The sequence below is a fragment of the Lutjanus erythropterus genome, chromosome 5 (assembly GCF_056507025.1).
Source record: "Lutjanus erythropterus isolate fLutEry1 chromosome 5, fLutEry1.hap2, whole genome shotgun sequence".
Taxonomy (NCBI): Eukaryota; Metazoa; Chordata; class Actinopteri; order Lutjaniformes; family Lutjanidae; genus Lutjanus; species Lutjanus erythropterus.
Window position 1 is genome coordinate 19,248,970 of NC_139321.1, and position 22,112 is coordinate 19,271,081.

Genomic DNA, 22,112 nt, shown 5'->3' on the forward strand with positions numbered 1-22,112 from the left:
AACTGGTCATTCCCTTGATGACATGTCATCGCTAGCTAGGTGGGATTCATCTCTGTCAAGGAAAGAGTCACATCATCACACAGTGTCGGATGGAGAAAGCACCCCTGACCTGATAATGGCTTTGCTGCTGTTTGGAGTCCAATTTTGTGATCTCATTGTCTTAAATGTCTCAGCGATACATGCCAACAAAGCAAGATACCGTAGAGGCTTTCAAGAATAAATATTTTAAATCTGAGCCCACACTGACTTACAATGTCACTCTGCTGTGCAGAGCTGCTCTCTCACATCCCAGCATCCCTCAGTAGCACATTTTCTACAGTTGAAAGACTGTCAAAGAAATGCATTCATCCTTTCAAACAATTCAGAATGAGATGTCCTTCTTTATCTTGCTTGTGTGAAGATAGACATGGATAACATTTGATGGTGCCCTTTTATAATGAATGTCTTTTGGCACAAAACAGAATTGAGACATTTTATCTTCCTAATCTACAACAACAAAAACAATGAACCTGATTAGGGTTACTTACACTCTGTTAGACATGCCTCTCCAGTGCTTCACTCACTTTGTATCATTACAAAAGCCTGAACTTGACAGTGATGAATGGTGGCTTTTTTTATGTTAAAAATAAAAAAGTCAGCCTTCTAGCATTGAGCATCTTATCAAACTCAAGGCCACAATTAAGGGAAAATGCTGCACCGCTCTTTTTTTCCCTGCTGACGAAGCTACGGTCATCATATTGTGTTGCACAGCTGTCAGTCTGCTGCCTTCTTTATCATGACATCTCCTGCTGCTCCTGGTTTTAACAGTTTTATCGCAGAGAACACACACACACACACAGGCGACACATTTGTTTTGCCTCTTTTTGAAGTCACTTTGCATCATCTGTAGTCATTTTGTGCCTATTTGTCATTAAATGCCTCTTTATAAATGTTTTATTCTTCTTTATGGTCCTCTTGTGTCTTTTTGTTTTTGTTATGGAGTACTTTGTATCTCTGTGGTCATTTTGTGCTGGTTGTATTATTTCTCTTTGTGGTTGTTTTCTTTCTCTGTGTAGTAAATTTTGATGTCTTTGTGGTAAATTGGGTCATTTTGTGTCTCTTAGTCAGTTTGTATCTCTTTATAGCCATTTTACGTTTTGGAGATTAAGCTGAGAGGGACCCCTAACCCTTTGGGCCCCTGGGCCTGTGCCCAGAAGGCCCGTTTAGTAATCTATCCATGGTAACGTACAATGAGCAGAGCAAGGAGTCTGTGCAGGTGGAGAAGAAGGCTGATAGCATGTAAATGTGGGTGTGAAGAATACATGGTTAAATATATTCAAAAGATAGCTTTCCAAATGTTTTATGAGGAGGGAAATGAATTCAACACATTTATTAGAGCTAAGAGATGCACAGAATATGTTTTGGTGACAAAATACTGACTGTAAACATAACTTTCATATTCCCTGTGTTAAGCATGGAGTTGCAAGTTTTGTGCTTTGCCCAAGGAAACTTGTAAGGTACGCTAGAGGCAGCAGAAGGAATCACAAAAACCTTTATCCACAGGCCTACCTTTCTTTCTCTCAGGCTATCACTGACTGGTAGCTTTAAAGTTTTACACTTAACAGTAAAAAAGAAAAAAACAGATATAGTTCTTCCAGTAAAACACAAACTTTCACCAATACTAAACCCTTTGAGGTTGATAAAGAGTATTTAGTAATGCAGATAAGTGGCAATTTGCACTATCTCTTACAAAGCTTGCTTAATTTACATACAGATTAGCCCAAAACATATTGTTAATCATTACAGGGCTCATGAATAGTTAATTGGAGAGGGGTAACTGAGGCTGGGAAAAGTAATAATTAATGAGGCTGGGTGCAGTTGGGACAGTATGGGATACTTTATTAAATTTTGGCACTGGGAATGACCCATTTTTGAAGTTGTTTGGAGTATGAGTAAGTTTAAAGTCAATTAAAAGAAAAAAAAACATGTTAATTCCATGATGTTGCATGGACATATATGCTGTACATTTTAAGCTTTTAAACTGACAAAATGTAATATGTTTTTGTGTGAGAAATGTGAACATATTCTTATTTAAAATGAGGACAGTTGTTAGCTCCTAGTTTCAGAAAAGTAGCAGCAATTAAGAGTCACAAAAGTAACAACATCACACGCATTGGAAGCTTCCAAGAACCGCATAATACCGTATATCATGCATTATGTAAATATCTTAGCGGCTGAATCTTTTCTCTCCATCTGTGCATGTTTGAGCAGTTGAAGTTTTAAAAACATTCCTTTGTTAAGCAGCTCTGAGGATTTGCGTGTGTTTGTTGTCTGTCTGTCTGTATGTATGTCTGGGGTTTTTCAGGATCAGTGTCAATATAAGTAGCTGCTGCCAGCTGCTGTGTTTCAGCTCGCTGTCCAGCCGCTTCTCTCAGACACTGAGCCAGCCACAAATAAAATCCTACAATCGCACCAGCTCATGAATGCCTGAACAGGAAGACGTCTGCTTGCAGGTGGCTGTAGACCGAGCTATTGCACCACAGGGGCTGTTTTTTTTTTTTTTTATCTGTTTGGATTCCTCAGCTGTGAAACTCTGCAGGTCAGCCAAAGAAACAGGAGAAGACAAAAAAAAAAAAAAGAATTACAGTCTTTTAAATGAAGTTTTGCAAACCTGACCTCTCACCCCTCTTTCAATAAGTCTTCACTTTTTTGCCTGTAAAACTAATGTAATAAAAAAAAAGGTTAAGGTGCAAGTTGAGTTATTCCTATAGAATACACATGACAACCATCTTTAGAAAAAGTGCTGGAAAAGCCCAAGGCCAGTGACTAAAAGGACTTGTGACTGAAGTCCCTAAGTGTATTTTAACAGGTTAAACAAATCATCTTAGAGCTGCCAGGAGCCACAGAGCTGCAGTTTCACATCTAAAGTAAAGGATAATCAAGGATGGTAGTAAAACGTTTTGGTTGAGCTTCAGTAATTCAGTAAGTGGTTATTCATTGTAGATCTCTCAACCTTTGATAAATGGTGCCTACTACAAATAAAACTCACATGGACGTCTACTACACAATCACAGATCACATGAGTTCATGTCAAATACAAAGAGCCTGTTGTTTCACCGGTCCCACTGAGGTGAGTTGTTTGCTTGTTTGCCGACTTAAAATCCATACTAACCAACAGTCACAGTTATGTCAAATGTAGATGGCTGTTTCATGGAGTGCAGGCTTTTTGGGCCCCTAATTGACAACGTACGCACTTCACTCACTTCTTTTGACCTTGAGTTTGTAACCTGTTCCATGCAAACAGTGCAGAACTGTCTCCACCCCAAACAGCCATTACATAGCTGATTTATCATGTGGGCTCGAAGGTAGCATGAAGACAAAGCATTAAATTAAACAAGAGAAACCTCTTCTTTAGATGATGTAAGTCGATACATAGCAGCTACAGTACAATGAATGCTAAGCACAAAATCTTGACAAAAATGTTTTTGAGCTGAAAATCTTTTTTTTTTTTTTTATGGGTCAAAAAATCCACAATGTTGCTTACAGAAAGATGCCAATTCTGTGAGTTCAAAAAGAAAATGGGAGTGTAGGATATTGATGATCCATCAGAAAAGTGCTGGGTCAGACTGGCAGTGTTACAACTAGCCCGCTGTTACAACACTCCCTGGCCCCCTCTACATGCTAAATTTTATGGGTTTTTTTGTGTGTGTTGTTTTATGCACCAACTGAACAATGAATTTTCTCAGAATGTTTGCCACCTTGCTCTTCTTTGAAGCATGTGAGTCATTTAATGTCTCCCTTCACCCGGAACGTACATGAATTTCTGCTGTAATGGTTGCAGATTTGGGTCAGATGTCTTATCATGTGCATTACTGGAGGGAATTCTCATACACAAAATCACAAAAACACTAAGGTTGAAAAAGTGGATTGTTTAGTCACAGATTGCAATCAGATTAGCCCGGAGGTTCATCAGCTGGGAAAAGGTTATCTTGCTTTCTGTAGACATACACCATGGTCCTGTTCAACTGCAAGCTGATATGGCACAGACAGGAATTTGGATGTTTCTTACAATTTAGAGAGACATGAGGTGGGATAGATAAAGGCAGTGCTCGGCAGGTGGTACACCAAGCTCAAAAACCGTGAAAACCCTGGCATAGTTAAAGTAGCTCAGGGAAAAAATAATCTGCTAACAAGACGAAAGTAAGAAAAAGAATAAGCGAAGGAGGGAAAGTGTTGCATGTGAGTGAGGATGGAACAAGATGGTGGGAAGAGATCAACCCACTAGTTCGCGGTTCTGGGAAGATGCGGCCTTAACTTCTCTGAACTTGGAAGTAAACATAGGAAACTGTGAAATAATGAACTTAATTCATTTTTTGATTCACCAGCCATGAAAGGAATGCATGAGCAGTAATAGCATCTCTGCAAAAGTAAAGTTTTGTGGTAAAAATCAGTGTGAAATATCTGTCCCTGCTTAATAGAGTTGGAGGCTTTTCTCAGTTTTGAATTTGCTTCAGACACAACTCCACAGCTGTGGTTTCCTCAGTTTAATCTTGTGAAGGTGGATATATTTCAGGACTACAGGCTGCTCATTTCTCTTTACCACACAACTTAATGTACATAAAGGCAAAGAAACAAACCATCTCACTGATATACAGGACATAAAGTACATATATATGTATATGGCATGTGCTGATGAAAACTCAGTTGAGTCAAAATGCATTGGCATACCCATGATTTAATGAAGGATTTTTAAATTTATCATCAGATCAGAGATTTATCCCTCAGATCAATCCTGATTACCATCCATTACTTTATACTTTTGTTGTCAGTAAGTTGAACAGTCATTATTTCTCTTAACTGTGTCTAATCTTTGGCCCCATCCTTGACAACCACCAGATTGTTTCATCTTCTGCATTACCAATACTATTTTTTTTGCCCCCTTTACAGCACTTTCCGCTTTGTCTTCATTTTGTCCCTTTTGATGTTGAATTTAGTCACATCTTAAGTTAAAACGCTAGCTAACTAGCTACGGTTTTGCTAACATTAACTATCAGATGTAACTTGCTAGCTAGTTACCAACATTACTAACATTAATGAAAAAAGAGTGGGACTTAGGATGGGTCAATTGTGTAATCTTATTTTCATGTACACACATCTAGGAAATGGTGTTTGCACATTTTTTGTTTACAATTTTTGGTGAGAATTGATGTAGGCTTTGGATTATGTGGCATTTCTACACAAGTACTTTATGTTGTGTCCTTGTATCCCAAGTGAACAATTAAAATATATAAATCTCTATAAAATAATAAGTAATAATAAAATAATATCTCTATAAACACTCACATGTTGAGCCTGCAGCATTGTATCCCATTCTATCCAAGGGTTATTTTAGGATTTCAGGGAGCCAGATCTCCCTGTACCAAGTAAAGTAAGCAAGTAAGTGTTTTGTTTACATCTGAAGAATGAAAACCATAGAGGTAGTTATAGATCAGAGTGTTTCCATTTAATTCTCAAACCAATTAAATGTCCCAGGCCATCGCTCCATAAAGGCACCTGACAGACAGCAGCCTCATAAGGACGAGATAAAACTTTGCCCATCTGCAGAGGCCTGAGGGGGTGGTCTCATGTCAGAATATCCAAGCATCTGCTCCTGCCTGCCCAGGAAGCATCGCCAGATTAGGGGAACCTGGAGGGGTCTGTGATTATCTTGGGGCCCTGTCTACAACACAGTCCGGGTTGGCAGTGGCCCACAAGGCAGTGTCGCCATCCTGAAATTGAATTGGGAGGGATTTAATGGGTTTAAAGGCTTTGGCTCTCAGTGTGATGGAATCAGATAGGGGTGAAAATGCCAGCAAGTTGTGACAGACAGAAGCGACGGCTGGAGCACCAAGCGACAAAGACGGAGAGATAGGGACAAAGAATTGGAGACAAACTGATGGGAAGAAGGTGATTTTCTTGATTAAGTACAGACCATTTCACATTGGTGTCTGTGTGGCTTCAACTGACCCTTTTTGCTCTGTGCTCCAGTAACAGGTGAGCTAACTTGGATGGTGGAACTTCAGTCAGCTTTCCCCTTTTCCCGTTTACTGTACTTGGATAATATATGCTTTGGGCCAAAATATGTTGAATGATAATAATTTCTTTTACAAAAGGTATATGTTTCTGGGTAAAGTGACATATAGCCACATCTTAAGTTAGCTAATGTCAGCAAAAAGCTAGTTAACCACCTAACTTACTAGCAAGCTAACTACTGATGCACAGCTGTAGATTAGATAACATTAGATAACATTACCTATCAGATGTAACTAGTTCGGTAACGATTGATGTAGCAAAATAAGTAAGTATGTTTTTTTTCTAATATTAACTTAAACAGGTATGCAAATTCTGCTGCTTGGGGTCGTGCTCTCATTAAAACAATAAAAAAGATGTAGTTTGATAAGTGAAGTGACCTGGGATTATGAGAGTTGTTATCTTTACTTTCAAACAACAACCATGGCTGAAAATCTATCTGACATGACTGTTCATGGACAAGGTAATATTAAAATTTTGTGTTACATTTAGTCACGTGTACCCGAGTTCCTTCCTTAAGCCCACTCCCTTTGAAGGTATAGCAACCAGAGACTAGCTAGCAACAGCTAGCAGGAAATGCACTGCTACCTGGAATAAATAACATATTTCTCTGTTTGAACAATATTGGAAACATTTGAGATAATGTAAGTACACGACAAAATATATAACATGTCACTATTTTTTTTAATATATTTTAACTCAGAAATGTTACATAGAGTAGCTTTCCCTAAAAATTGTAGCTTTAGGATTAGACAGTTAATCATAGTAGATATCACTTTTACAAGTCCCCCTAGCACCAACTTCAAAATTTGGTTTTCTTTTAAACACAGACAGGCTTAGCACATTGCATATCTAAATACATGAAATAGGAAATTAGAAAGTTGAACGAGGTTCCAAAAGGGGATGTACTTAGAAAGGGTCGTTTTTACGAACGCTTACAGTCACGAATCGTATAAACTGATATTCAGACATCTACCACACTGTTGATGGGGCACGCTGCTTCACAGCAGATGGGAGAGTCTGAATATATTCATGTTGTTTCCATTATCATTGACAATGAGAATGGATGAAGCTCCAGTGACTGAAATAGCAAGTTTAATCATGTCCTTCATGTGTACATGTGTATGGAATTCAACATTAAACGCTGAACATGAAGGTTATCTAATATAAAAACACATTTTTTTGTTCGATTGAACTCCAGGACGTTCTCTCCTGGGAGGAATTTAATCAACATGAGCAATTTCATCCACTGAATATGCATGTTTTTTGCCGCACATCTGACACAGAGAAAAAGAAAAGTAAATCCACATGAAAACCTAGACCCCACAGAGGAAAGGAAAATGACTGACTGGTAATTTCTGAAATGATGCGTGTGTAAAAATCACTTTAGGGGAAAGTGTGAGTGAAGCGCTCTCTTCAAATTAAGGAAAAACAAATGTCAGCCTCAGAAATATACTATATCAGTTCTAATGCAAAAATGAGGCAGTGGCTCTGCAGCAAAAAGAAAAGGAAAAGTCATGTTCACTTCCACATGAACCCGTAATATTTCTTCAGTGTGTTTACATTTTAGATGGCAAACTTGCCAGTTCCTGCAACCTAATCTGAAAAGAAAAGCAAGTGTTGCAATATTGTGCTGCTTGATTTAAGATCAACTTTGGCGTCTGCTGTGTGTGTCTCTTTCATTTTGCTCTCTGTTCTCAAACAAACCTGGTCTCCTCTCCAAAAACACAGAGAAAAAGCTGAAAATACAATACAGCTGCATGCTTTTGATGTAGTGCGACAATCCTATTTCATACAAATTTCTGACTGCATGGCTCCTTGGCAGGCAGTGTACATTAGAGTGGTCATCAATGTGGACAAAACAATGGCCAATGTGACATCTGTGCTTTTGTGTGCCGTGCTATCATCAAGCTGAAAGAGTATATGGTGTGGGGAAAGGAAATGGATGTGGGAAAATGCACTCAATTGTGCTGTACACTCATTTCCAGTGAAGCATAGAGCCTATAGGATATCAATACACCCAGATTATGCTGCAAGCGATAAGGTGCTTGCGAAAAGATGCAGTGTGTATGTGGACTGGAACAGTCAATGCTGCAGCAGGGTGTTTAGCCCAGTGCTGGAAAAGAGCACTGGTTGTTAGTGGTTTGGTTGTGAGAGCTCAGAGAGGCAGGTACAAAGTGACAGCACATTAACTTGAACTCCCTGGCGGCTCGCCTCGTCTGCCCTGGACTGCCCAACCTTCTCTTTCCCACACCATTCCCACTTAGTGGACCCACAGGCTTTTAATGGAGACCATCTCTCACTGCCCAAACCTGAGGGTCATGGCCGCTCGTTGTCATGACTCCCAAACAATCTCCCAAACTGTCAGTCCTCCAAGAGGGACTGCCTGCCTCCAGCTGGCCACAGGATCAGCTGGCCTGGGGCATGACCAGGAGACAAGGCTCAGAGGGAGATACGAAGGGTAAGCAGAGGTACATCTTTATCACAAGAGTCAATCTGTAAAGCACATGAACAAACTAGAACAGGTCAGTACAGATCTTTGCCTGGAAACAGGTGGTGAAGCACCTACTGCAATGCCACCACACTATCATGTTCTATTTCTCACTTTTATAACAAACCAAATGTCATGACAATTGGTTCAGTGTTCAGAAGTGAGTAATAGTGGATTTTGAAGACATTGCATTGATTTACTAGCAGACCTTGAATGCTCCAGTAAAACTATTAGGCCGATTGGTCCACTAATATGTGAGATTAGCTGCAGACATGGACAGTAGATCCAGCCCTGTTGGTCACACACGCACAGACACACACACACAACCTATCACATGATCTCCCCGAGGCCTGGCAGAGATAATAACTGCAAGCAGATATAATGAAAATATTCTTAAGCAGTATGATACTCCCCCCCCCCTTTTTTTGGACACGTAATTGTTGTAAGGGATCACAATTTAGCAAATAATATTTTTTAAAAAGATGGAAGATGCCTTTAAAGTTTTGAAATAAAAAAGGGCTTCAACAAACAAAGTAAAAGAAGAGACAGTTACATTTTTAGAAAGATGTTCGGCTTTTGTAAGCTTCTCATCAATTTACAGTAAATGAAGTGTGACTTCAATGAGATTTCTTCGTGAGTGCCAGCAACTTACTGGCAGAGAAAATGAAACACGAAAAGAGCAGAAATTCTTTGCGAGCTTCAGTTTGAATGTGATTGGAAATGAGAGGGCTGCACAGAAATGTTGTTTGCCAGCACACCACCAGCAAACCAACAGCCCACAGAAGAAGATCACGCTGTGTTGCTGGACAGACATCAAAGGCTGAGGCCTCAAATAGTTTCTCTGTCACACTGGGTGACCCAGCAGCACTTCTCTTCCTCCATATGTACACAGAGAAGCCAAATCCATAAAACCCATGCATGTACTCTAATACTCATGGACATACTCTTTCGAATGCACTAATCATGCAGCCTTATTCACTAGCTAAACTATCTGTATGATCCTGCTTTTTTAGATATGACATTTTATTTGCTTTCAAAGTCAACTAACCCAGCACCCAGACACAGTTTCACAGTTGGCAGCCCGTCACAGTTGTCTTGACCTTTGATCTCTAAGACACCCTCTCCCACCAACCCCCCCCCATACAGCCCCTCCGGAAGTGGCATCTGTGGAAACATACACCAGTTCAGTTACTAAAGTTAGCCTGGTAGAAGTCGAGCCACACAGGGAGACAGGTGAGAGGTGAGGATGTTGTCACACTTATACAGTATTGGGATTTTCATGCTCGGCCTTTCAAAGGGATTCTGGCTCCTCTAAGGACATATAACATTTCACTGACATGTTTAACTTGCAGCATATGGAAGTTACGGAAAATTCCATATCACTTGAGGGATGAGAAACAAAGTAGAAGTTGTCCTGGTGTCAACTTACAAGAAAATGAAAGAATCCTGAAAAACATCCTACATAATGCATTCAGTGCATGTAAACTCACAGCTCATCCAAGGAAAGTGCATAATTTGTTTCTGACACCTATCAGGATGCATATCCTACTCTGATGTGATGCATGACTTCACTGAAAAACTCAAACTGAACTACTAATTGAAAACAAGTCCCATGTGTCTTGAATCTTTAGGAGAATCTTACAGAGACATTTTGATGATGCACTGTGATGAATAAACGTGTAAAAGAAAAATCAAAGTGTGTTTTTACCACTTGAGGCCTAGAAGCAATAGCCACTATACAAGCTAGATTACCCCAGAGAGCATGTTCAGGCTGCTCCTTCCTATCACAATATTTCTTCTCCAAATTCACTTAGTGAATTACAAATTGAAGTAAATTATCCAGGGCAGGATTTGATTAGAGGAGCCGGTTATTTTAGCAATCAGACTCAAGGGAGACTTCCAGTATACAGGAAAAGAGAGATACACAGAGACTGATGTCTGGTCAGTGTTTCACTAGTCCTTCCAAGTAATGACTAAAAATCAAGTCACTATTTCCTTTTCCTAAGTTTCCTAAGTTTTAATGTCTGAACACTTTTAAAAACTAAGGCATTCTGACAGTATATAATATAAGGTTAATATGGTACACAAAAAAGCAGAGGTCACAAGTCTCAGGTCTTTACTCTTCCAATCCCAAGTCATCACTGACAAGTTCCAAGTAAAGTCCCCAAGTCCCAAACTCTGAGCTGCAAGTCCTAAACAAATAATCTGCCCTTCAATAAATTAAATACCACTTTAACAACAGAGCCTTGATTTACCATTCTTTGTGTAACATTAAATGTCAAGCGAAGTTGGAAGTGGATGCATCTGTGTCTTTAATTTTCAACCATGTTTTGCATGCTGCACTTAGTTTTTGTTAACCACTTGGCAGGTTTTTTTAAGCAAGTGAAATTATATTTGGTCTCAGAAATGTAACATAAGTTCTTCATCGTTCTCTCCTGCCACTATTGGATGCTGTCAGATTGATTCAAACAGAGTGGATCTGTACTGACTGCTGAGAATGAATAGTGTTAACATTTGTTGATCCAGCAAATGAAGGGAAAATACTTTTTAAATAGTGTACTTCTTTATTCTTTGGGCTTGGTGCAAGGTACCAGTGTTTTCAAGTCAAAAGGCTCAAGTCAAAGGAAGTTATGAGTCATTGGTTTCCAAGACACTACTGTGGGCTATTGTAAAATGTGCAGGAAAGATTTAGGGCTGGGCATAAAAGGCAAAAATTACTGAAAGATTTTTTTTTTTTTTTTTTTGCATTTTGAGAGTAAAATCAAAATGTTGAGAATAAAGTTAAAAAACCATTTTGTCTTTATTCACTGCATGATATTCAAACTTTATTCTTAACATTTGGACTTTGCAAAATACAAAAAGAATCCTTAATGGGCCCCTAAAGCCTTCACTGTGTTACTGAATACAGTTCCCCTATAAAGCTTAATTGTATTTTCCTTTATGTTCTTTCGGCTGTGAGATTAAACAATATATTTTTTTTCTCTGGATGAACTGAACAATGAGAACTCGCTCCCTTCAAATGTGCAATACACACACACACACACACACACACAAAGTACAAAAGCCCTTCACAATTAATGTTGTCCAAATATAGTTTAAAAGGCAGAGGAATTATACAAAACTCTGTTTCTATTAACAACAGCTGCGGGCAGGCTGCCTCTCGTCTTTCGATGACCTGACGATTCATTAGACACCAAAGCAAATGAGAAAAACAAAATTTAATTGTGAGGATTCCTTTGGAAAATACTGAGTGACTGTGCAAGTAGATGGACTTGAGGCCACCTGCTGTTACCGGCGCGCTTGGTCTAATGGTGTTTGTCCAAAAAAGATAAGGACCTCTCCACGGAACAACCGATGGGATTTAATTAACAGTGAGTGACAGGGCCCTGTAGCTGCGTTGTGTTCTCCAGCATCTTTTTTTATCCTGTCACATAGATACAATTCTGCTGCGTAGAGCAGAAGGTTACATTTCAGTTGTGGGCTTGAGGGAATTACTCTAGGGAGGATTTTTTTGTGTGTGTGTGTAAAAATTGAAATGCAAGACACAGCCCAATCTTAATTACTCAAGTATTTCAGTGTCAGAGAATGTGGCCAAGTAGACGTAGCTGCAAACCCTGGATTAGTGCTTCCACTGTGAGGGGCTTAGTCAGTGGCACCAAATTCTTCATGCCTTAATTACTCTAAAATGTTGATGCATCACCATATTAATGACCTAAAAAGAAATAATGACTGAGCAATGGACATTGATTGCTGGTATGTTCCCTCTCAACCAGCCACTAGGGACACACATCCTCTCTGACTGGCCAAACAAATGCTGAGTGCCACAACTAGCCAGGAGCAAGTAAATGCGCATTCATCAGCAGCGTCAATCAGTCACTACACTGTGACAACACGGCAGCTTCCAGAGGCAGAGCTGCTGTTTCAGGCCGCCCGGATTGTTTTTAAATCCATTTTTACCCACATCTCCCTCATCGCTCACGTAGAAAACAAATGAATTTGTAAAGTTGTAAATAAACATGCCCATTGTTCTAATTCTCTAGTGACGGCTATAATTAACCCAGAGGAGGTGGGCTTTAAAAAGCCAGACAGGACCAATCAATACTGATCCACAAGGACAACAGTGAGCGGCAGAACCCTCCTCTCAAGCAGGCCACTAACGCTGGTCAATCAGGGAAAGTGCTCCTGCCATTTCCATTTTAAATGCAGTCACACATAAATGGGTGGGAGTGGTCTCTGACTCTGGTGGCCAAGTTTTAATTCCCCAACTCATAATAGATCTTCTATGAGTAGGTATTTTTCTTTCTTATTGAAACATGACCAAAACTTTAAGTCTAGGCTGGGCTGCGCTAACAAGGATTCATTTATAAACCTAATTAGCCCAGTATTGACTTTAAACTTTACAGGTTTAACTTTTAAAATGGCTTCCTTTTTGGGATGGACTGTGCAAAATTATCAAGTTCCTCGTAGAAAGTTAAGGGGCACACTAAACCCAACTGTCTGTCCCAAGTTTCTCTAGTTGATCCATTTAAGTCTCCCAGTTGATGCCAGGCAATCTCTATGTTCATTTATGTTCTGTTTAATCTGTTTAATCTTCAAATATTTGGCCATATTGCTAAATTAATCAAGACAGGAAGATTAATGGGAGCTTCTCTGCCGGCCATGAATTGTCTAACTAGGCTAGCTAACTTTATAGCTAGGAAATGAACAACGTAAATTTTTTTTTTACATACTTCAGCTAGCTAGCAAACATTGTAACATTTTGTTAAGGAATACAGAGCAGCTGAAAGTTCCTGAAAGTCCCCGCTCCCCACCCTACCCCCTTCCACTTACTACATCCTGACAGCACACAATGTTATCTGTTTATTTTAATTTGGGTAAGTAGGTATCTCCATATTGATTAAATTCTATTTAATTTTGGAATACATCAATAAACCTGGATTTATTAAATGTTTTTAATTATGCAACAGAGCTCATCTTTATTTTGAATATACATTCAATCATTTTAAACCTAGATTAAACTCTGATTAGAAGTAATCTGAGATTAAATTAATCTTTATTGCTGCAAACAGGTCTAAGCCTTAATTTTCAAGTCAAACCTAAACATAACCAAAGATTTAACTGTCTAAAACTAATCCTACCTTTCTTCCTTGCCTAAACTCCACTGACTGGTAGACTGGTAATATGACTGATAATATTTTGATCTGACAAAACATAAAAACAGCATATCTACTAGAGCAGTAAACTGATCAACTCTCTCAGGATTTATTAATTCATCAAGTTTTGGGGGATCATAGGTGCATTCTAACATGTTCATACGCTGTGATTATAACTGAAAGTAACCAGCTGGTATTTATTGAGCCTCTGAAACACAGTATATACAGTAGCTTTATAATTTATGCCCACAACAGATTTCAGAAGACAATTTTAATGTGTTTTTGTGTGTGCCTGTTTAAGGCTTGTTTGGATAAGATGATAAAATGGATCAGATATCAGGACTCTTATGCACGGTATGGAACTGATCTCTCTAGACTGCGTAAAATTAGACAAATACAAGATGTGGCAGATCTTTCATTGCATGCTTTTGGCTGCAGCTGCTTCATTTATTTTGCCTCCATTAAAGATAATCAATATTTTATTGATTGCTATTCCCATTTTGCTCCATTTCGTGATACATTCCTGCACACAGGCACAGCAGGATGATTACGAGCATATGCCGATATGAATGTTGTTAAAGCGTTTTCATATTAATCAACACCTCAAGTTTTATTCTCAGAAATGCCTAAAGCCCTCCAATCAAGGTGTCATGCATACTAATAAAACTTCCATAATTGGATTTGCAGGCAGTTTGAAGTTAAAGAGGTGTTATCCAGACAAGGTGAGAGGAGTCCCTGTATAGCTCTGACTTTAAGAAGTTCCACTGGCACCAACAACAAGATCAGTCTTCCTTAATTTATTTCTTCCCACTCAGAATACTTTTCCAAAAAAAATATCAGCCTGGTAAAACATGTCCTCATTTAGTGTCAAGCACATTATTAATTACCGTTCGGCTGCAACACAAGTTCATATTTACTTGTAAACCCCCACCCCCCCAAAAAATAACAAGACCATATAATGAAATAATGTCCTCACTATGAGATTGTTATAAGCAGTACCTAAGTGCTGCTGTTGAAAGTACATTGGCTGCTAAGCACTGATCTGTTTGAACTTCAAATAAGCTGGAGACAAATGTAGTGAGGAGATCAAGCATATAAATCAAAGAAGCAGCACTTCAAACACCGACTGCAGGGACAAGTGAATCATAAATAGGAACGCTTAAATACTTTCTTTCTTTTTTTTTTTTCTTTTTTTGGGCCAGAATTTCGATCAGGTTCTTAAGACTTTTGGCTTCTCGTATTTCATATTTTATCATGTTTTATTCATGTAAGGCTCTGAAAATATATTCCACGCCTACATTATGGATTTATGGAGATCGTGCTTCATTCACAGCAATCAGTCTATTACATCAGCAATCCTCCATGAGTCCTATTTTATATAACTCGTTCCCATGTTTGGTCCAAATGCTGTATTTAACCTGAGCTCAAAGGCTTCTACAGCATCTGTCACTGAGAAGCTTTTTCTAAATCCAGAGTTTGCAAAAAAGCATCAAAGGATATCTAGTAATATAATTTAATCACTTCAGGTCTAATAAGGGGGCAGCAGCAGCAGACAAAGACAGTTCCTCTACATTTCTATGAACAAGTGGCAGAACACTGCTAAACTCAGTGTGCAACTCACTAAGATCTGTTGAGTTGTTTGTTGAGTTTTTGTATGTTTGTGCAAAGTGTCATGTGTGAACTGAATTAGTGTGTAATCTTCTGAACGGGATGCCCAGGGATGCAAAATGTATTTCAGTGTATACTGACAATAAAGCTGTATTGTGTCATATTATATCATGTTGTGCTGAATGTGTTGTACAGTGTTGTGTCATGTTATATTGTATTGTATAAAATCGTATCGTATTGTGTCGTAAATAATTGAAAGTCTTACCAGTTTTCATATTGTGTTAATTTTGGAGGCCCCCGTGGACAAAAGCAGTAGCAAATATCACATAAAAATAAAATGTTCTAAATTAAAATATCCTCCTGCTTCTTTTTAACTGGCTAAAGTACTACTTATTGTAACTTTGCCTGGTAAAATGTAAACACAGGCTCATTTCATCTGATTACACAGAGAATCTGACTTGGTGAGCATTAAGAGACCAATCTTTTCACTTATGGGTCTTATTTTCTTATGTAAGTCATAAAGAGGCATCAGTATTAAATAAAAACTGCTTCATAACCAGTTAAAAACTAATTAAAATAAACATTTTAAGGAAACGTTACATCTGTCTCATCTATGCAGATTTGGCAGATGTGATATTGCAGATTCTGTAAAGTGTTTTGATGAACGGGAGCCCCAGTGTTTCCTACAGTTTTCTGCGGGTTTAAGTTGCTGGGGTCAACTTGAGATGTTTGATTTGAATTTGAGAAAAAAAAAAAAAAAAAAAAGAGTTACAGCCTTTTTCCCTCTGAAAGTGACTGACACATTTAAATAGTAAATGAACTAGTCTGGAATCCTGCCTGCTGAAGTTTCACAAAACAGGGGCCCACAAACAACATTTTTCATATGAGCCACCATAAAATTAGACATGGCCATTCCACTGAAAGTAATGAGAGAGACATGGTGAATAAACCCTGGGTTCTGATAGAAAGCAAGCTAAAACAAAGCTGAGGGCAAACAGTGGTAGGTACTGACACTGAGTCAATACAGGTTTCCTCAGCCAGGAAGACAGACAGAGGCAGAACGGAAGATATGTTCAAGAAAAAAAAGAAAAAAGAGTGAAAGCCTTGGTTAGAAGTTGAATAGCAAAGGAGATGGTACGGGAAAGTGCTGGAGTGCATGAGCCCAAGCCTTGACAGTTCAGACCTCTGTTTCCTGACAACGGTAATTACTTCCCTGGCTTAACTCGTGGCCTGAATCTCCTTCACAGCCAACTAATGCTCACCACTTGGAGCTCGGCGCTGCATGTTCCTGTGATGAGAGATTGCCTGTAAAGAGTTTGTGCTTCACTTTTTCACAATCCAGCGGGGCAAACTTCTTAAAGATGACTGGACAGCAAATTTAATCCTCAGAGGGTGAGAGAGAGGCTTAGGATTATGTGCCATATCTTGCCAGCCAATGGGAGGATTTGGGCCTGCCTGGCCCCAATGTCTCGGCCAATCACAGCCTGAGGCAGAGGATCAAATACACATGGGAGAGAGCAGCAGTGAAGAAATGATGCACAATGATAGCCACAGTGTGAAAGACTGGCTCTTTACTCATCTGCAGAACACTAAAATACAAAATATAAAAGAAGAAAAAATAGTGTGAATTTTGTAAATTGTGTATGTTATTTGGCTGTCTCATTGTAAAATGATAGGTGTACTGGAACACCCAGCAATGATTTTGATAGATATTTACCACAGTCTGTTTAGCTGTAACTTTTCAAAGCTGTTCATATTAAATTTGATCAAATATTTACGTCATATTCAGAACATTTTGTGCTTGTTTACATTTAGTTCCCCAGCAAACGTCTGTCAAATCAATGCTGTGCATGAATGCATAATGGCTTTCATCTGTTAGGCTTGTTCTAACACTTGAAAAACAAATGTAAATTAGTTAAATAAATCACATTTTCCTGGTATGAAAACCTCAAAAGATATTTTTCTTTTTTGCATTTGTATGTATTCCTTTTCCTTTTCTCGTTTCGCAGTGCATCTTCATTATTCCCTCCACCTACATTGCTCTCATTTGTATTGCAATGCACCAAAACAACCAAATCGTAAACAGAAACGCTAAGCTTGGTTGAGCACGATGATGGGCACAAATTGTTTGCTGCCACCACAGTGGGACATGTAGAGGAAAAACAAGATATTTTCACACTCGTAGAAAAAGCTGTAATCAAGCTGCAGCACCCTGAGCAACTCCTACACACTAATACGCACACAAACACAAGCACACTCCAGCATGTGTTACAAACAATAAAAATGGGACGGGGGGCCTCTCACCCTAACACTGTGTTCACACAGACGGATACAAATTCAAATTCTCATGCAGCTGTAGCTGTGTGATACTGAGGCGTGTAAGAATCTTCTGTTTGCTTTCACTGCCCTCTAGTGCCGGTACACTGGTGTTACTCAAACAAAGTCTAATGAACATGATTCACTGTGACAACCTATACAGCACATTATTATGGGGTTTGCTGGTTTTATGTTGTTCCATGGAAACCCAGCAACAAAACATTTGATATTTTTTCTTACAGCGTGCATACATTCATTTAAATCTGGGGGAGAAAGTTTATTCTTGATGTCGCTGTATGAGCGAAAGTTCATTAATAATGTAATAATGTAATTCAAGTGGTCTGAGAGAAAACTAGACTTCTTGGCCTCCTCTTGGCTCTTTTTTTTTACGGCCCTGAATGGGGAGAAATAAGCACAAGGGTGATATTGTGGTGTTTCCTCTCCAAGAACTTCACTCCAATGAGGAAGATAACATGACTCCAGTCATCTATTGTATCCACCTGGAGAACAATACAGCTACACCAAATCAGACTTCCTGGAAAGGAGAAAGGAGGGCGCGCATTTTGTAAAATCTGCAATGTCAGATTTCTTTTAGGGGCAGGGCAAAAAATAAACGAATGAAAGCAGACTAATGAATATTGCCTTTGGTAACTTATTCTGTGTTCTTTCCTGAGAATTAAAAGTAAAATTAAAAGTATTTAACATAAAAAGGCTGTTGGAGTGTATGTATTAGTTTGTTATATTCATGCTATAAAAGTCACTGAAACACAAAGTATTTGAAACTTATATTTTTTGGTTTTGAAATCCTACTATTTTCGAGGTCTCGAGGTTGATAAGTATGTACATGGCTGGTTCTGGAGACAGAAGCAATTAATCTTATTAAGATCAGGTTAAGAGCCCTCTGTAGATCACAATTTAATATTATTACAGCTTGAATTAAACAATAAAAATAATGTAAACTGTGCAAAATAATGAAGAATTATAGAATTCTATCCTTTCTTAAAATATGTTTGACAGATTCTAACTATTTTGAATGACTTTAATGTTTTAATCAACCCTCAAGAATGCTTATCTTTTTAACTTCACCACAGCTTTATGACAGAGCATGGAGTTACTGTAGTTTTAACTTGTTCCAGACTGTGAGTGCATTATTGATTTTTTAACTTGTCACACTTTCAGGTTTTAGAAAATTTAGCCAATCACAGCTCATTCACAAAATGTTAGTATTTCATGACCTGGGAATGGGACTCAACAATGAGCCATCTGTCTCCAGAATTGGTTACTGCCCCTTTAATCATATACATCCATTCATAATCAGATATCGTACAATCTTCTGTGTACTGTACGTTCTGTCCATTTGTACTGTTTGCCCTGCCCTTTAAATGTGACAGACCTATATATGTTAATGTACCAGTGTCAACAAAATAAACCTTTGCCCGTCTCTAATGCATCCCAACCTGACCCACATATCCTGCATGTTTCATTTCTCAACACACTGATCATTAATGTTGTTTCAATGCCTGCCAAAGAGGGGCAGCATGAGACACATGTCTGGCAACTTTGGCTTGAACACTGGGTTATAATCATAATGACTCTACAGCTGAATTGATAAAGAAAATCAAATCTGTAATGCCTGCGATAAGATAACACCAATACAGACAAATCAAAGTTCGTATAGTTTGAGTATACTCGTTCTGTACACTTGGACACAGTTGAACTTTGTCCTCACTTAACTGGGTCAACTTTCTGCTTTCCAGCAAAGTAAACTTTAATAAATGCATGCACTTTGCAGGAGATACATCTTTCACTGGTTTGCAGAAAGTTCTGTCTTTAAAGTGCAATTCTTTGGAATATTGTCTTGCATATAAATATATATGTATTGTGCACAGACAAGTGAAATGATCTTAATGATCTTGCAGCTTAAGAAGCCTTTTTCTTTTTGAAAATGTGTTTAGTAAAAGCTTTAAAATTCTTTTAAAGACTACACAAATTTCTATTTTGCAGGACTGTCTTGCTTTGACTGAAGTCAGTGACTGACCAGTCCAGTGTTTTTACAATGAACTCTGTGGGAGCTTTTAAGGTTGCTCACATAACTTCTCCATCGACCTTACTTTAACTGACAGATAGATGTGATAAGTTCACACAGCCATGTTGAGGATCTGTCTCACAACACTACGTGAAAATGTCCATCTGCACATAGCAGTGTACATTTGCAGCTGGACTTCATGTTGAGGGTAAGAAGTGTCCAGCGTTCACATTCACACAGCACCGGGTAACTTTTTACTCTCCATTTGGCATCGAATTGAGTTCATTCACTCACTAAGATGGTGTAGAGCTTTCATGGCAGTGACTGTCATAATACAGCACATGTGCACTTCAGTTACCATGAATATGCTTCACTCACATCATTCTTTTATGTAACTAGACAGCATTAGTCAGTGTTAGCTAGCTTAGCTAGTCATACCAAACAGGCTACACAGAAGATGTGACAAGAACTAGGCTAACTAACAAAGAAATCTGTTCTGAAAAGAATTGAAGTAATAATAAAATATGAAAATATTACTGTAATAGCAAGAAAGGACAGTTAAAGCGACAGTTCACCCAAAAATGAAATTTCACTCAATATCTACTCACCCCTGTGCTGATGTGAGGATGGGTGAAGATCTCCAGTTCACAAAACACTCCCGGAGCTTCAGCAGAAAACAGCGTTGCAGCCAAAACCAGTACAGCTGAAGTGAACGATGACCAGTTTTAAAATGTAAAAAAAGAACACACACACAAAAAAAAAAAACACAAAATGACTCCATACTGCTTGTGTGATGTAATCCAAGTGTCCATAAGCTGCGACTTTAAAATTTGACCCAAAAAGACGCCATTTAAATGGTAGGACTGTGCATCTTCACTGATCACATGATTCGATTACAATTATCCTGTCAACGATTCAATTCGATTCGTTTTCATGATGCATCATGATGCATTGCATCCTCAATTTTCTGTATTACTGCATATGGCTACTTTTTTCATCAATGAATACAAGCAGTCAGATAAATATGAACTCCCTTTTTTACTGTTTAGAAAGTGCTTCAGAAATCAGTAACATGAAAGTCTTAACATTATAAATAAATAAATTGTATAGGTCTAGCCTCCCTGTATTTGTGTGAAATTATTCCATCCTCAAAAACAAAAATAATACTTCTGCAGTCTAACTGCAGCTTCTAGCAACCCTCTTCTGCTCAAGTTATTGCTAATAAAGCTGCAACAATTAATCAATTATTACTCCATTATTAAATTAATCATCAACTATTCTGATAATCGATTAATGGTTTTGAGTCATTTTTTAAAATCATAAAGTGTCCAAATCTTCTAATTTTAGCTTCTCATATATAAATATTGATTTTAATTAGCATAGTCGGACAGATGACAGCTCGTGAAATGGAAATAAAGTTGAATGTAGGCTGTGACAGAATAATCTGATACATAACCAGTCGACTGGAGTGATGTGTGCCCGCATTAAGCACAGACACTGACATTAATCTACAGACAGAGCACCTGTTGCCGCTAGCTTCTGATACTATTAGCCACAGTGTGGCAGCTAACGTCAGCTCCAGGTAAACGATGCTGAAAAGGTGTCGCATTTAGTGAGATATCGTCATGTTTTGCAAGTTATTGTGCAATGTACATATTCCACAGTGCATTTAATATACGATTCGGCGACTGCAGACTGTTATCAACTGCTTCAAATGGCTCATAATGCACAGTATTTTTCAGACTGTTTTAACATTATCAATTAGTAAGCTGTGTTCAATTTTAACTGCTTTTCGAGTATTTTCTTACTGATAGACTAGTCGACTAGTATTAATTAAATTTTATGTTTAATCGACAGGGAAAGACAGGGTAATTCTCTTCCCTTTCTTAGAGTTGGGCGGCAAAGTTGACAGCGTCTCCTCAATTCTTGACTGGACTGAGTCCACTGTTTTCTTAGTCGCACCGGGCGTTAGCTTCTCAGAGTGAAAACGGCTAACATGGTTTCTCAAGTTAGTGGTATTTTCAAGGTGTTTGATTTTTATGTGACAGACTTAACACACAACATGTGTCGTGTTCAGTTCGTGCTTCCCAGCAAGTTCTTACAATCTGAAATGTGCCCAGAGATCTATTTTTAAAACACTAGGTGCGTTTTTAATCACTTGCTTTTGATAATCACCTGGCTCCGCCGTGTTGCGCTTGCCTCGTACTCCCACAATTCATTTGGACGTTGCTACGGCGCTGGTTGCTACCAGGAAGTTATTTTGAATTTTAGAACTTTATTGGACAGCCGCGGCCGGAAAATCAAAAGATGCCTTGTAAATGGCATCTTTTTGGTTCAAATTGTCATTTCTTACGGACAAGTGGATTACACCACACATGCAGTATGTAGACAGTTTGTGTATTTTTGTGTTCTTTTTTTTTTTACATTTTAAAACTGGTCACCGTTCACTTCAACTGTACTGGATTTGGCT

The 22,112-nt window shown here is 38.5% G+C and overlaps 1 protein-coding gene across 1 annotated transcript in view; it reads right to left on the reverse strand.

The window, feature by feature from the left end:
- The window catches only part of mid2 (midline 2), a 230,590-nt gene extending 210,236 nt beyond the window's left edge, over nt 1–20,354 (reverse strand). The window contains exon 1 of the mRNA XM_084719044.1: nt 20,251–20,354. The gene's annotated coding sequence lies outside the window, so the exon portion shown is untranslated. The remainder of the gene's footprint in view (nt 1–20,250) is intronic.
- Between the last annotated feature and the right edge of the window lie 1,758 nt (nt 20,355–22,112).